Source organism: Artemia franciscana, chromosome 17 (genome assembly GCF_032884065.1).
Source record: "Artemia franciscana chromosome 17, ASM3288406v1, whole genome shotgun sequence".
Classification (NCBI taxonomy): domain Eukaryota; kingdom Metazoa; phylum Arthropoda; class Branchiopoda; order Anostraca; family Artemiidae; genus Artemia; species Artemia franciscana.
In genome coordinates, this window is record NC_088879.1 from 2,801,145 (window position 1) to 2,815,906 (window position 14,762).

A 14,762-nucleotide genomic window follows, 5' to 3' on the forward strand; every position below is an offset into this window, starting at 1 on the left:
ATGATGATGAAAAGCCTGATAAAAATTTTAGCGAACTTAAATCACTATTTATACTTCAAATACTGACAATTTTTCGAAGTACAAAGCCACCTGAGGTAAACTTTCATACTGCCGCACTCTACCCTGTTCAAACATCCACTCTTCCGGATTTTTGCCAGAAGACAGATCACGGATGCGTGTTTTTTTTTTTTTGTTGTTTTTCCCCAGGGGTGATCGTATCGACTCAGTGGTCCTAGAATGTCACGAGAGGGCTCATTCTAACGGAAATTAAAAGTTCTAGTGCCCTTTTAAGTGGACAAACGCCCCGCTCTTTACGCTAAAGTTTTTTACTGTTTTAAGAAGTAGGGTTAAGAGAAAGAGTTGAACTTTAGCGTAAAGAGCGGAAAAGTCCCTTTCACATACGGAGTAATTTCTGTTCGTTTTAAGTTTTAATGTCGCTCCTTACTTTCAGTTAAAAAAAAACTTGTTTTTTATTTTAATTTTTCAAAGTGACCAACTACAGAGCCATTCTAAGACCCAGGAACGTATCCAGGATTTTCTTTCGGCGAGGGGAGAGGGATACAAAAAACAACTTTAAAATGCATCAAAAATTGGTTTATATTGATTTTTGTTACGTTTTTACGAGTGGGACAAACATTTTTTACGGCCTTGCTAAGACTTAAGTTCTTATTCTTCCAAACTTCATTCAGTGATAAAAGGCAATAAGGTACTTTACTTTGAGGGTTACGACTAAATGTTTTTGAAGTTTCAAATTTGATACAATTTGAAGTTTCAAATTTGATACAATTTCAAACTGTTTTAACAGCCTGGTGTTTAACGGAGTTATATTGCCTAGCATTATTACACCATTAGTCATCTGAGAATTTTTATTTATGAGAAAAATCAGAGAAAGGTCATCAGAATTTTTTTTAAATCAATCGAATAGTATTTACAAGTCACTACCTGAAATTATATATGAAATATATTCTACCAATTCTAATAGTTCACTCTGTTCTTCAACTCTGAACACCTACAAATGAGACTTTTTAAGCCGATAACTCAGTTTTTTTGCTCAGAACTCAAGATTTACGACGTTCAGTCTCTCTTGAAAAAAGGAAGGATGGGAGAATTGGGCAAGGAAAATTTAAATTTAGTCTTGGGGTGAGTGCGAAAGGGCTAGACAATTTTTTCCCCAATTCAAACAAAAGTAATAGATTTGCACTGGAAACTTCTACGAGAGTTTATACACGTTTAGATCGTGTAGATCACGTGTAGATTAATCACGTGTAAGATCACGTGATCTACACAAGTGTAGATAAAAACAGTTTGTGCAGCCAGGTTCCCAACATTAAATGAAATATATCAGGAATGGTTTATGTGTTCAGCCATGAAACTTCCTGACTGAATATCTTCATGACTGCTGCAATCTTTTTGTTTGTGTTACGAAAAATTACTCAAGTTTTATTACCCCTGTGTTAGAAGGCGTATCCAAAATTTTTGTTTGGAGTGGAGGGACAAGTATTTTTTGGGGGGAGGGGGTACAAAAAACTTGTAGAAAATGCATAAAAATTTTCTTATATGTTGTTACATTTTTACGAGTCGGGAAAAAAATTCGAGGAAGGGGTCAAACCAGATGCCCCACCCACTGGATACGACCTAGGCTGTGTTAAATAATAGATGAACAGGTGGAGAATCTATTTCCTGATGAAATCAACAACAGATATTTCAAACAAACAACGATAGGAGAAAGAGAAGAAAAAGATACAACCAAAAAATACCATAGAAGAAAAAATAAATAGAAAAGAAGAAACAATAAAACAATTTCTCTAGCAAAAATTATAATAACAAGAAAAGAGAAACAAGACAGAGAGAAAAATGCTTAGCTTCAAAACAAGAACAAAAACATTTTGAGATCGAGCCTTTTGCTTCGGAGAGAACTCTATTTTGTTAGCTTTTTTTCCCAATCTAATTGCTCAAATCTAGTTATTTATAATGCTATTATTAAAGTTTCTAATCTTTATCTTTAATTTAATTATTCTAATCTTTTATCAAGTAAATAACAGTAAGTTCATTAACTTCAATTTAATTACTTGGTTTGATTAATAATTTAATTAATTTATATTTTAATTTAACTAATTAATTAATTTGATTAAAAAGTTAATTTAGTCCTAGTGGAATAGAACTAAATTAGAAACGATCGTTGTAGAGAGTTTGATTAAAAAAAACTTCACAATAAACAAAAGTTGTTTTATCAAGGGGCATATCGAAGGAAAGTAACAATATCCTCACTCGCATGACAACCAGTAAACAATTTTCCGATTTTCTAAATATTACATTCTCTCGATTGCATGCAAGATAAAGGTTTGAAAAGTAATACTAGCCATGTTGTCACGGTATTTATTGGTTGGGAATGCATGTTTATTTTTCACGTTTTCAAGAGAATTTGTTTTCGTGTCTACAGTTATACCTCCACTAGTTTTTATAGATTTTCAATAAATAGAGTGTGTTCTTGCAAAAAAACCTTGAGACTCAAAAGCCTCACTGGCGGATCCAGGGGGGGGGGCAGAAGATTTGTTCTGGCAACCTCATTCGGTGTTTTTTCTGTTTCCTCTGTTTTAAATTAACTTGTCAATTTGGTCACTTACTGGCACCTTTGTCACATTGCCCCTTCCCCAAGGTTTTGCTCTAGATCCGTCTTAAAAAACATGGAATTTTGAAGGAATCCGCACCCCCAAACTAAAGTTTTTTTGTGCTATGTGGTCCAATTGGCCGGGGATTTATGATATTGTATTTTAAGTCGTTCAGAAAAAGTTTTTGGGCCCTCTTAGGCCCCAAATTTCAGCCAAATAAATATTTTTCCTTAATCTTGTCAATTGGGGTTCCTTGGGCAACACCTTTTGTTTCGAGCCAAGCGAAAAAAGAAAAGTCATTTTGTTACCCAGTGTTTTGGGTGTTTCTTTCCCCAAACTTTTTTTTTGTTTTTTTGTTTTTTTTTCACTGACTCAAGAGCTTCAAGCCATTTTGAGATCATAGCTTTTTCTTCCTTTTTGGAGGAACCAAAATGTTTTGTTCAAATTTTTCTTTTGCGTTGAGATTCTTTTAGCTCAAGGACTTAAGGATTAAGTTTTGAGCAAATCTCAACAGTGGTTTTTGGTCCTTTTCGGGCTCCTTTTTTTTCTTCATTTTTTTTGCTTCAAACCTCTTTTGGTTGCCTTCTTCATAGTTGCCTTCAAACCTTTTTGGGACTTAAAAAGGACCTAGAACTTTTAATTTTCAATAAAATGAGCTATCTATCATGTTTTAAAAAGCCATACGAATTCCATACGAATTTGTCTGGGGGAGAGAAAGAAAAAATAGCACATGGGATTCACATCACTATTTCCTTTGGGCAAGGTAGTTTATTGCCTCTCATTATTGGGAAAATATATTTTAAAAACTTCAATAATTTCATGAAAAAGCATTATCGTTTTTTGTTTTTTTTTACAACGATCACAGTTTCTAAACATGTGAATTTTTTGATCATGTCGGTTTTTCGGGCTCTCCTTCTTTTTATATTGTTTTCTTGAATATTTTAAAGTTTGTGACTGCGAATTCGAAACATTCTGGATTTTAATCTAAAAGATTAGAGGGCCTAAAGTTGGACCTTTGGGAGATGGTTTATTCCATCACAAATCTAAGAATTAAAAATAGAATTAAACAAATCTAAGAATTAAGAATTAAAAATAGTAATTTCAAACAAGGGGGACACTGCAGGCTCTCGTGGCTTATCATGGCATTGGGTTGAGATTTGGAAATAGTAGTTTCAAATAAATTGGCCAAGGTTTAAACAAATATTAAGGGATTCATGCAATGCAGGTAATACTTCTTACTACGTCATCTTTCATATTACTATAGACCCTATATATATATATATATATATATATATATATATATATATATATATATATATATATATATATATATATATATATATATATATATATATATATATATATATATATATATCTTCTATATATATAAAAATAAGTTGTCTGTCTGTCTGTGGATCAGGTGACGTCATGTTTCTATGTCAGCTGACGTCATGAAGTTAGTTTTCGTCATTTTTGCTATGACGGTGACGTCATTAAAGATATTTAAGACATATATGTTCACGTAGAAATCTATTAATGTTTAAGTTTAAAATGACTGATGAACTTACAATGGCAAAAGCCGATGAAGATGCTCAAAGAGTCTATGCCAAAAAACTTGCTGCTGATAGAGAAAGTCAGAAAAAAAAGCGTGCCGAGGAATCAAAAGAACAGCAAGGAAACAGGCTTGAGGCTAAAGAACGCAAAACCGCGCAGTTAGATGAAGATCCACCTGGACAGCGAGAGTCAAAGTATATCAAAACTGAAAATGATAGCGATGATGATCGGGTTTGGGATTTTGACTCGGATAAGGTCATCAATGCCTACCAGATTTTAGTTAAAAAAACAAAGGTTCTGCGATATGTATTTCATAGTGAAGCTGAAAAATAAAGAAGAAAAAGAAAACTGAAAAAAGAAAAAAATGTAAAAAACTAAAAAATACTAAAAAGAAAAAACACTCAAATAGAAATTACAGACCGGGACACAAATGACGACCGGGACAGAGGGAATATAAATAACGACCGGGACACTCAAAGAGAAATTACAGACTGGAATACCGGGACACAAATGACGGCCGGGACACAGGGAATATAAATGACGACCAGGACACAGGTATTTAAGAATATCGTTCAAAGACAAATTTTTAATTGTAAGAAGACCGTTGAAAGAGAAATTTCTAATTGTAAAATGACTGAAGAACCTACAATGGCAACGGTACCACCATCGAAGTAGATAACCAGTGGGTTGTTCCCTATTCCCCATTAGTGCGAAACGTCAACTCCAAGTCAAATTCGTGCATTGTTTGGCATCATTTTAACAACTTGCTCTCCAACAGCTCCTACAGAGTTATGGGAAAAATATAAGTCAAAAATGTCCGAAGATATACTCCATCGAAAACAGTTAGAGACGTCAGATATGACTTTTGATTTTACATCAGAAATTTATAACTACACTTTAGTTATTATAGAAGATTTGTGCGTACGTATGGCAAACAAACCTCTTCAGGATTTGGGAATGCCTTCACCTAACCTTATCGCTGCTGTTTCGACATGTGTAGAATTGGATCGTGAAAAAACTTACAGTACGAATGATCTATTGTCGTATGTACAAAATAACATTTCCAAGTTAACGTCGAGGTCTCTCGAAAACAGGCCTAGCCGTTCATGGCATGTTAGAAAACAGGTTTCTTGCGGCCATGCCAATTTGATTAAAAAAGACACAAATATCGAATCCGTGCACGTCTTAAACCTGACATCACCAAACCTGTTTTGCTTCATAAGCTAATAGGAAGGTGATGGGATAATCAGAAAATACGTCACAAGACTTGTTTTAGCTTTGGTCTTTTGTTTTAGCTTTTGGCATGGATATAAAGGCGTATCGATCAAATATACGGGTAGTAGGTACTTCGAATAGAAGATGGCGTATGAGAGATGAATCTCTGATGTTTAAGTGGTATTTTGAAGTCTAATATTAATGTGTCAAACCTTTAACAGGTCTTGATAAACAGTTGCAGGTACTGGAGATTACCCCATATACCGGGTTTTAATATATGTCCTTCGCAGTGGAAATCAATGGACGGTAGATCTAATACATGAAAATTCGGATGGGGGATATTTTTCACTTACTGTCCTTTTTATCAATAAAATACCAAAACAGGTTATGACTCCATAAAATTACTTGCAAAAGGCTTAATCTAGAGGGTGGGTTAAACTGTAATTCTTATTTGGAAATTTGAATAAACTATCAATTGGAGAATTTCATTATAGCCTTGGGATTTCGGAAGGAGTTTAGAAATGTATTTTCAAGAAGTTGTAAATTATCAATCTTTATGATAATTAAATTTAAAAAGTTACAATTTTTGTCAATTAAAAGTAAAAAATAATATTAAAACTTTAAGAGAACAGATATTATTCCGTATATATGCCGCCTCCTTTTCAATACATCTCTCTTCACGCTCAAGTTTTAAACACTTTAAAAAAAGTTTCTCTTTAAGAATTTTGACTGAAGGTCTAATTTTAGTTTAAAGAGTGGGGTATCGAGGAGGAGGCAGCCCACATATAAACTTCTCAGGTTTTAGCGCTTCTCCTCACTTTCAGCTGAAAAAATAGTTTTTCTTAAAATTTAACTTCTGATTTTTTCGAATAGTATTCCGATAAATACCTCCTCATTCATGGTAATTACGCTAAGGAAGTTCCCCCACATAAAATTCTTCCCCATTGAACTTGCCATCGTAAAAGTGTGTCATTGCTACAAATATCCCCCCCCCCAAAAAAAAGTTAACTATTTCGGATGAAAAATTCTTTTTAGCTTATTCTTCATATTCTTACTAAAAAAAGATACTAATTTTTACTTTATTTCTGATCGTTTATTAATTCATTCCGAAAATTACTTCTATGTTGAAAACTTTTCCAAGATCCCTCCCCTCCATCGAGAAGTTTCTCGTAGATAATTCTAATAGATAGTTCTTCCTGGACTATTTATCATGAGTTGAATGAGCAAATTTATATTTGAATTCAGCCAAATTTCCCCCGTGTAAAATATCTGATTAAAAGTCTACCCCCCCCCCCAAAAAAAAACAACTTCCCTTCCCAATGGAAAATCATCCCTGTAGAAAATAGCTCTTTTCCTAAGAATATACCACACTTTCAAAGAATCTGTCACAGTCTTTCCTCTCCGACAAATACACCCCCCCCCCCCAAAAAAAAACGTGCAAAATACACCTTGTTGAAAATAATCACCGGCGAAACTCCCCCGGGACACAGGGAAACAACTACAACGGGGACGCCGGGGGGCACAGGGGGATATATAAATGACGACGGGGACACAGAGAATGTTCGATTAACAATCACCGTCAACAAAGCTCAAGGGCAATCATTAGAATAATGAGGTATAGATTTGCATATAGATTGTTTTTCCCATGGACAATTATATGTTGCATGTTCAAGAGTCGGTAAACCTGACAATCTATTTATATGCACAGACAATGGGACAGCCAAGAATGTTGTATATTCGCAAGATAAACGTAGTTTATATATATATATATATATATATATCACAGGTGGGACACAGGGACACAACTACAATGGTGCGTAACGACTTGGGCACGCGGGGGGGTGGGGGTGGGTTCGGAGGATGCGAAGTGCCCCCACCAACTAAGTGTTGAGGGTACCGGGACACAGGAACATCAATGACGACCAGGACACTCAAAGATAAATTACAGACAGGGACACCGGAACACAAATGAAGACCGGGACAAAAATGACGACCGGGACACCGGGAGGATCAGGCCCTATGAACGGCCCTAGAAATTTCTGGTTGGTGGTGGGACCATTGATTGATTGTGATAAAATTACGTAAAAAAGCCAAAAAAAAAAGACAAAAAAACACACGGATGGCTCGTAACCAGCCATCCGTCTCATTTAAAATATATACATATATATATATATATATATATATATATATATATATATATATATATATATATATATATATATATATATATATATATATATATATATATATATCTTTACAGAGAAGGCTGGGAGTTCGGATTGGGTTCTTGGATGATGAATGACGGGAAATTCGCTTTAACAGGGAAATTGAAAAATTCTGAACCTACAATATAAATTTTATGCTTTTAACCATTCCCTTCCTAATACATTGAACTGTGTGCACCTATGAGGTAAACACTATCAGGTAAAAAAAAAAAAAAAAAAAAAAAAACAAGCTGTTGCTACTTGCTCATATCATAAAATAGCTACTTCTAAAGGAAAATGTAAAATTATCTAAATAAGCGTACCTCGTCAATCGAGCAGTTGCTTACATGAGACGTCATTTCGAGGAGGAGCGATAATTTCGGCAAGACAAAAGACATGTGAATCACAGGAAATATGTAGAAGTATAGCAGATCTGCAAATATCCTAAGATTTAGGAGAGGGGCTAAGGTCTAAAGCCTAATACCTCTCCTCCTCCGCCGTAAAAGAGCCCGTGGTCCTAACTTGCAGTCAAAGGGAATGCATTTATGTATTCTGATCGTTTGTAGACGCCGCATTTCAAGAAGCGTAACTGTTTACCTCTTTAAATTTGGTCGATTTTTTGGGAGTCTGCGATTGATTGACAAATTTCTTAATCAAGACAATCTAATCCTTGCATATGTGAATACAAATGACAACTTACCAGATTTTTTTTTTTTGGGGAGGGGGTAGCTATTGGGGATATTATTACAAGCCAACTTAATTAAAATTAGAATTGAATTAGCTAGTCAATTTTTTTTGTATGTGTATGTTCTCATTAATGTTTTTTTTTTTAATTTGCCTCTAGCATTCTTAATACCTTTTTCTTTACTTTAGGCTTTGAAACACCGTCTCTTGTTGATTCAATGGGTTCAGATTTGGATCGACTGAGTTTGGACTCTGGCTCTCCAACGCCACCTTCATCCACCGTTTCTAGCGCTATGGATATTTCAAAAGGGCTCCGTTTACCCCTATTTACTCGGCTTAGTGATGGTCCCTGCTAAGCTTATTCGGTCATCTTAATTTTCGGGGGTTTGGCCTTTCTTCAAAACGTGCCTTCATGTAAAAATTGTAGAAAATTAATTTATTATTTGACACTAGTGTTCTATTTGTATCTGACTAATGTGCAGCACTTTCATCAAACATTGGCCAATATTGTCCCCAGTATTGATAAGCCTTGTGTTAAAAGAATTGACAAAGCTTAATTGGACGAAATTCTTTCGCAACGTTTGCTGTCTCTTCTTCAAATTAAATAAAAAAAAACAAGTTTTTTCAACTGAAAGTAAGGAGTGACATCAAAACTTAAAACGCACAGAAATTACTTCTTATATGAAAGAGGCTGCTTCCTCATCAACGCCCCGCTCTTTACGCTAAAGTTTGACTCTTTCTCTCAATTCTTCTTTCTAAAACAGTAAAAAACTTTAGCGTAAAGAGCTGGGCGTTGATGAGGAAGCAGCCTCTTCCATATACGAAGTAATTTCTGTGCGTTTTAAGTTTTGATGTCACTCCTTACTTTCAGTTGAAAAAACTTGTTTTTTTTATTTAATTTCTGAACGTTTTTGAATCAATGCATGTTTTGATTTTGGCTCTCCGCAGAGGAATAATCAAAAACGAAATTTGCATATTTTTTTTTTGGCTCTATGGCTTTCTCATAATTTTGATCGAATGATTTTGAGGAAAAAAGAGCGGGGGACGAAGCCTAGTTGCCCCCCGATTTTTTGGTTAATTAAAAAGGCAACTAGAACTTTTAAATTTTTACGAATCTTTTTATTGGTAAAAGGTTTACGTAACTTATAAATTAGCTTACATAAAGAACTTTTGTATTCTCATGTTTTTATTACATATATGAGGGGATTCGCCCCATCGTCAGTACCTCGCTCTTTACACTAAAGCTTAAATTTTATCCAATTCATTAAGAATGACCCCCTGAATCACAAAAGCCGTAGAACAAGTAGTTGAAATTACCGAAAATACTTTAGCGTAAAGAGCGAGGTATTAGAAGGAGGTGAGCCCCTCATATGGGTAATAATTCCTGTTTGTTTTAAGTTTTATTGCTGTTCCTTACTTCCAGCTGAAAAAGCTTTTTCACTTTTATTTTTTAATTGTTTTTTTTTTAAATAATGCTAGTAAATCCTGCTCTCCCTTCATGGAAATTTTCTTCTCCCATTACAAATTCTCGAAGGAAAGTTCCCCCAGCATATCCCCCTCTTCTTAACCCCTCCCCCAAACCAAAAAATCCTCCTGAAAACGCCTGTATACTTCCCAATAACCATTACTATATGTAAGCACAGGTCAAAGTTTGTAACTTGTTGCCCCTCCCACGGGGACTGTGGGGGAGTAACTCTTCCCCAAAGATATAGTTATAAGGTTTTTCGAATACGCTGAATAAAATGGCTATCGCAGAATTTTGATCCGTTGTCTTTGGTAAAATAATTAGCGTGGGAGGGGGCCTAGGTGCCCTCCAATTTTTTTGGTCACTTAAAAAGGGCACTAGAACTTTTCATTTCCGTTAGAATGAGCCCTCTTGCAACATTCTAGGACAACTGGGTCGATACGATCACCCCTGGAAAAAAACAAAAAAAACAAACAAAAAAACAAATAAACACGCATCCGTGATCTGCCTTCTGGCAAAAAATGCAAAATTCCACATTTTTGTAGATAGGAGCTCGAAACTTCTACAGTAGGGCTCTCTGATACGCTGAATCTGATGGTGTGATTTTCGTTAAGATTCTATGACTTTTAGAGGGCGTTTCCCCCTATTTTCTAAAATAACGCAAATTTTCTCAGGCTCGTAACTTTTGATGGGTAAGACTAAACTTAATGAAACTTATATATTTAAAACCAGCATTAAAATGCGATTCTTTTGATGTAGCTATTGGTATCAAAATTCCATTTTTTAGAGTTTTGGTTACTATTGAGCCGGGTCGCTCCTTACTACAGTTCGTTACCACGAACTGTTTGATTGTTTATACAACCTGACAGCACTGGTTATTTTATGTGAAGTTCATCATTTTTAGTTGATGTTTAATTTTAAAGTGACTAATGCCGGCAGTTATGTATCCAACTTGTGTTTTTACCACAGTATTTAGGTAGTTTAGGTCTTCGAAAATTGTGGGATTTTGGGCATTTCAATTTTTTAGGCAAATCGGATTCAATTAGTTCTTTTGAAGTAAATACTTTCGGAAAGAGCAGGTTAATTCGATTGAAAATCTGAAGCTCTAGTGCTCTTTTTAAGAGTCAAAAGGGATCAGAGGGCAAATTGCCCCCCCCCAATCTTTCCCCCCAAATGTATCCAATAGAAACTTTGAAATAACTATTTTATTCAAATTAGACCAAAGATCACCTAAAAAGGTCTTCGAGATTGAAACGAGTCCCAGGGGCATTCTGTTGAAACAGTTCCCTGGAGCCTGGGGGCTTTCACATTTCTAAAACGTATAAAATTATAACATGTTTTGAATTTTTTCTTATAAAAGTCATATCCAGCCTTATTTTTTGACATAATATGAAAAATGTATAATAGGCCCATCGTTCCACAAAACTGATATGTGAAACTTTTGTTTCAAAATGGGTTCCATTTAATTTGAGCTCCTTATCTAGGGATCTGCAGACAAGAATGTTGCTAATATTAAAATCTAACCCCACACGACGGAATCTAAAAAAAAGTCCAAAAAGCCAATCTCTGAAGAAAATCAAATTGCTGCTTACCGTGTCTGAATTTGGGGCAATAATCAAATCATTCAAGAACGCCTTTTAAACAAAATAGAACTGGAAAGCTACTTTTTCTGTAGTAATGTAAGGAGGGTTCTCTCACCCAGGACCCTGCAACTATGCAGAATTACATCTTTACGCAGTCGCAATGAGAAGATCAAAATGGCAACATGTATACTAAAGATTTGTATTAATCTTCTTTTAATGGAATAAAAAGACCAATGAAAAAAAAGTATTTGAATTACAGAATACCCCTGAGAGTAGAAAAATAAAATAAATATAAGACCATTGTCAAAGAGGCGATACATGTTATATCTTTCCCGAAGGCACCGGTATCAAATTTCGATTCATTTGCAAAAGATATTGATTGGGTTGGTTACCCCCGAATTGGTTTTAGCCCTCAGAAACAGTAGCAACAAAATTTCACTATATTTTTGTATGATGTTTTTCACCAATTTGAAGTAACTTTTGACCTTTTTTCTATGTGTGATAGATTTTTTTAAATTAGCTTTTAGTGTTGGTCTGTTATCTTTATTTTACTTTCTATTTTACCTTGAAAGGGGTGCAATTTTGACCCCCTCTTCTCCCGTGTAGTGCAAAAAGAACCTGTGTTAAACAACATTGTCTCTCATTTTATGTAGACGTTATATTTTTCACCCCCACCCCCTATTTAAATCATGGTCTTGCTAAAAACATACATGTAATAGTACTCAAAGACCTACCAACATTGTCAGTAGGGCCAAGCAAGTGAACGAGTGCGGCCAAGGGGAGGGGGCGGTCTCGGCCACATGCTCCTTGAAACTTCTGGATTTTAGTAGCCCCCCCCCCCGATAAATTTGTATGTATATGTGGCAGGAAGCCGACAAAATAAATATGGAAATTACTATATTGATACCTGATCAAATTCAAAATATCAAGGCCCCAAGTCCCCTTAGAATAATAAAATTCGGCCCCCATGATCCAGATATAAAACTTTCAATACCAGTGTCCCCCATGTTTATCAGGTATTAGATCCTATTTGATATTTTAATATCTAAACTAGTCATCTACTTTCACTTCTGACTTTGAAGAAAAATCTGTCTATCTCGATAATTAAAGAGGTCAATATGGTTTCGAAGACTCAGGGGAAGTTGATTTTCACATTCCGTGTCCGACCGATTTCGTAAATTTTTATCTCATCGACAATCTTATGCCGGAAACAGCTCTATCAACCTATGCTGATTTACTATTAAATTTCAAATTTTGAACTAGTTTTATTTTAAAAATGTAATAGAATGTCAGGGTCATATGTGACAATTTCAGACTGCCGAGACTCAGGGGAAGTTGATTTTCACATTCCGTGTCCGACCGATTTCGTAAATTTTTATCTCATCGACAATCTTATGCCGGAAACAGCTCTATCAACCTATGCTGATTTACTATTAAATTTCAAATTTTGAACTAGTTTTATTTTAAAAATGTAATAGAATGTCAGGGTCATATGTGACAATTTCAGACTGCCGAGACTCAGGGGAAGTTGATTTTCACATTCCGTGTCCGACCGATTTCGTAAATTTTTATCTCATCGACAATCTTATGCCGGAAACAGCTCTATCAACCTATGCTGATTTACTATTAAATTTCAAATTTTGAACTAGTTTTATTTTAAAAATGTAATAGAATGTCAGGGTCATATGTGACAATTTCAGACTGCCGAGACAATTGCTGTAAACCACATGGAAAGTTTTTTGGATGAGAAGGATCAGCAGTTAGATTGAACGATTCTAGACGTTATCCCGCCCCTCGGGAAAGTACCACCCCAAAAATACATCCACACTGAAAGTAAATTATTCCCAAGAATTTACTCCCCGCTAAAAATCTCCCAGATATTCCACCCTCCCCCGTGAAAAATGCCCTTCTGTTTTCTTATAATAAAAACTATTTGTAAGCAACGGACAAATTACAAAACTCAAAAAGCCACCTCTACAATGTGTTTCTTTGATTGTTTTGTAGTTTTTGAGGGAGGAGATACCTCGAAGGGTGCATTTTAATGCCAAAAACTGTCAACTCTCATTGAGCCATCAAATAAGTACAGAATTAGTTCCGAGGAGGGGGGATACAAGGTGAGGGTGGATGTAGAACGGGGGGGGGGAGGGTTGCGAGAGGAACTTTAGAGAATGCATAAAAATATGAACTTGATATTTGCCCCCTTATGATTTCTGGAAATATTTATGGTTTAAGCTATTATTTTGAAAGAAAAGTGTATCATTAAACCCCAAAATTAGCAGAATTTACCCCGTATATTAGGGGGACTGCCCCTTCCTCATCCACGCCTCCACCTTATGGCAAAAAAAATTCGGAAGGAGCTCCTTGGATAAAAACATTGAGAGTTAAAGTCCTTTTTCTATAAGGCGAAAGTGATTTTAGACCAACCGGCCTTGGGGGGGGGAGGAGGGTATTTTCTGAGGGAAGGTTTTCGACGTATAGTATTTTTAATGGGGAGTAGATAAACACCAGCCACCGATTGAACATGCATTGCTCTGTTGATCTCATTAAGAACAGCTTAATAAACAGTTTTCAGCATTTACCGAGGGGTAAATCTGTCTCTCAGAAACCATGTACATCTGGGAAGTAAGCGTCTCCTTGGTATTACCTTGGATTGTGTATACATTTAGATTTATTACCCCTTGTATTACCTTGGTATTATCCCTTGTTTCGCCTTTTACCTTCAATTGTATTCATTTCTTGTTGCAGTGTTCAAATCAAAAATATGATTTCATTATTACTCAGTTTTTGATACTAATTTTATCAAAGGAAAAGTATATGCTCTTAAATCATCAAACATTTATGAAAAACATAGCAAAACTACAATTGAATATGTATTCATTTTTTAACTATAACTGCATATATTTCTAAGAACAAGGAATTCGATCTGAATCATATTCTTTGGATACGAGTATTATAATTTCAGGATTCTTAAATAACTGTCATTGGAATAATCAGCATACCATTTTAAAATTATGGCAAAGTGTTATATTATTTTTTAATTTTTTTAATTGATACATTTCTGGCAGTGGAATTGCCCCTTAGTTTTGGACATACTCTTGTAGAAATATTACAGGCATACGAGTGCCTGGGGGCATATACTTGAGGAGTGCATGTAGAGCTGATCCTAAGATTGGTGGCTCCCAGGAAAAAGTTAGATGCTCTGCCCCCCTTCCGATTCAAACATAAACAAAAAAAGCCAAATCAAAGTGAAAAATTTAATAAAAGTAGACAGCCAATACATCCGGGCAGCTTGCCTCGAACTCCCCCTTTGAAAAGCGCTGGGCTTATGCACAATATTTTCCTTACGAGGGTAAGTTGGCTAAAGTTTTTTGGATCGGCTGTGCAAAACGGTCAAATGGCTTAGTGCGAAGAATGCTTTTTCAACAAAAATTATTGTATATTTGTCGAA

The 14,762-nt window shown here is 35.3% G+C and overlaps 1 protein-coding gene across 1 annotated transcript in view; it reads right to left on the minus strand.

Annotated features, from left to right (window-relative positions):
• Positions 1–14,762, minus strand: part of LOC136037695 (uncharacterized) — a gene marked incomplete in the record, with an annotated part of 547,833 nt that overhangs the window by 5,145 nt on the left and 527,926 nt on the right.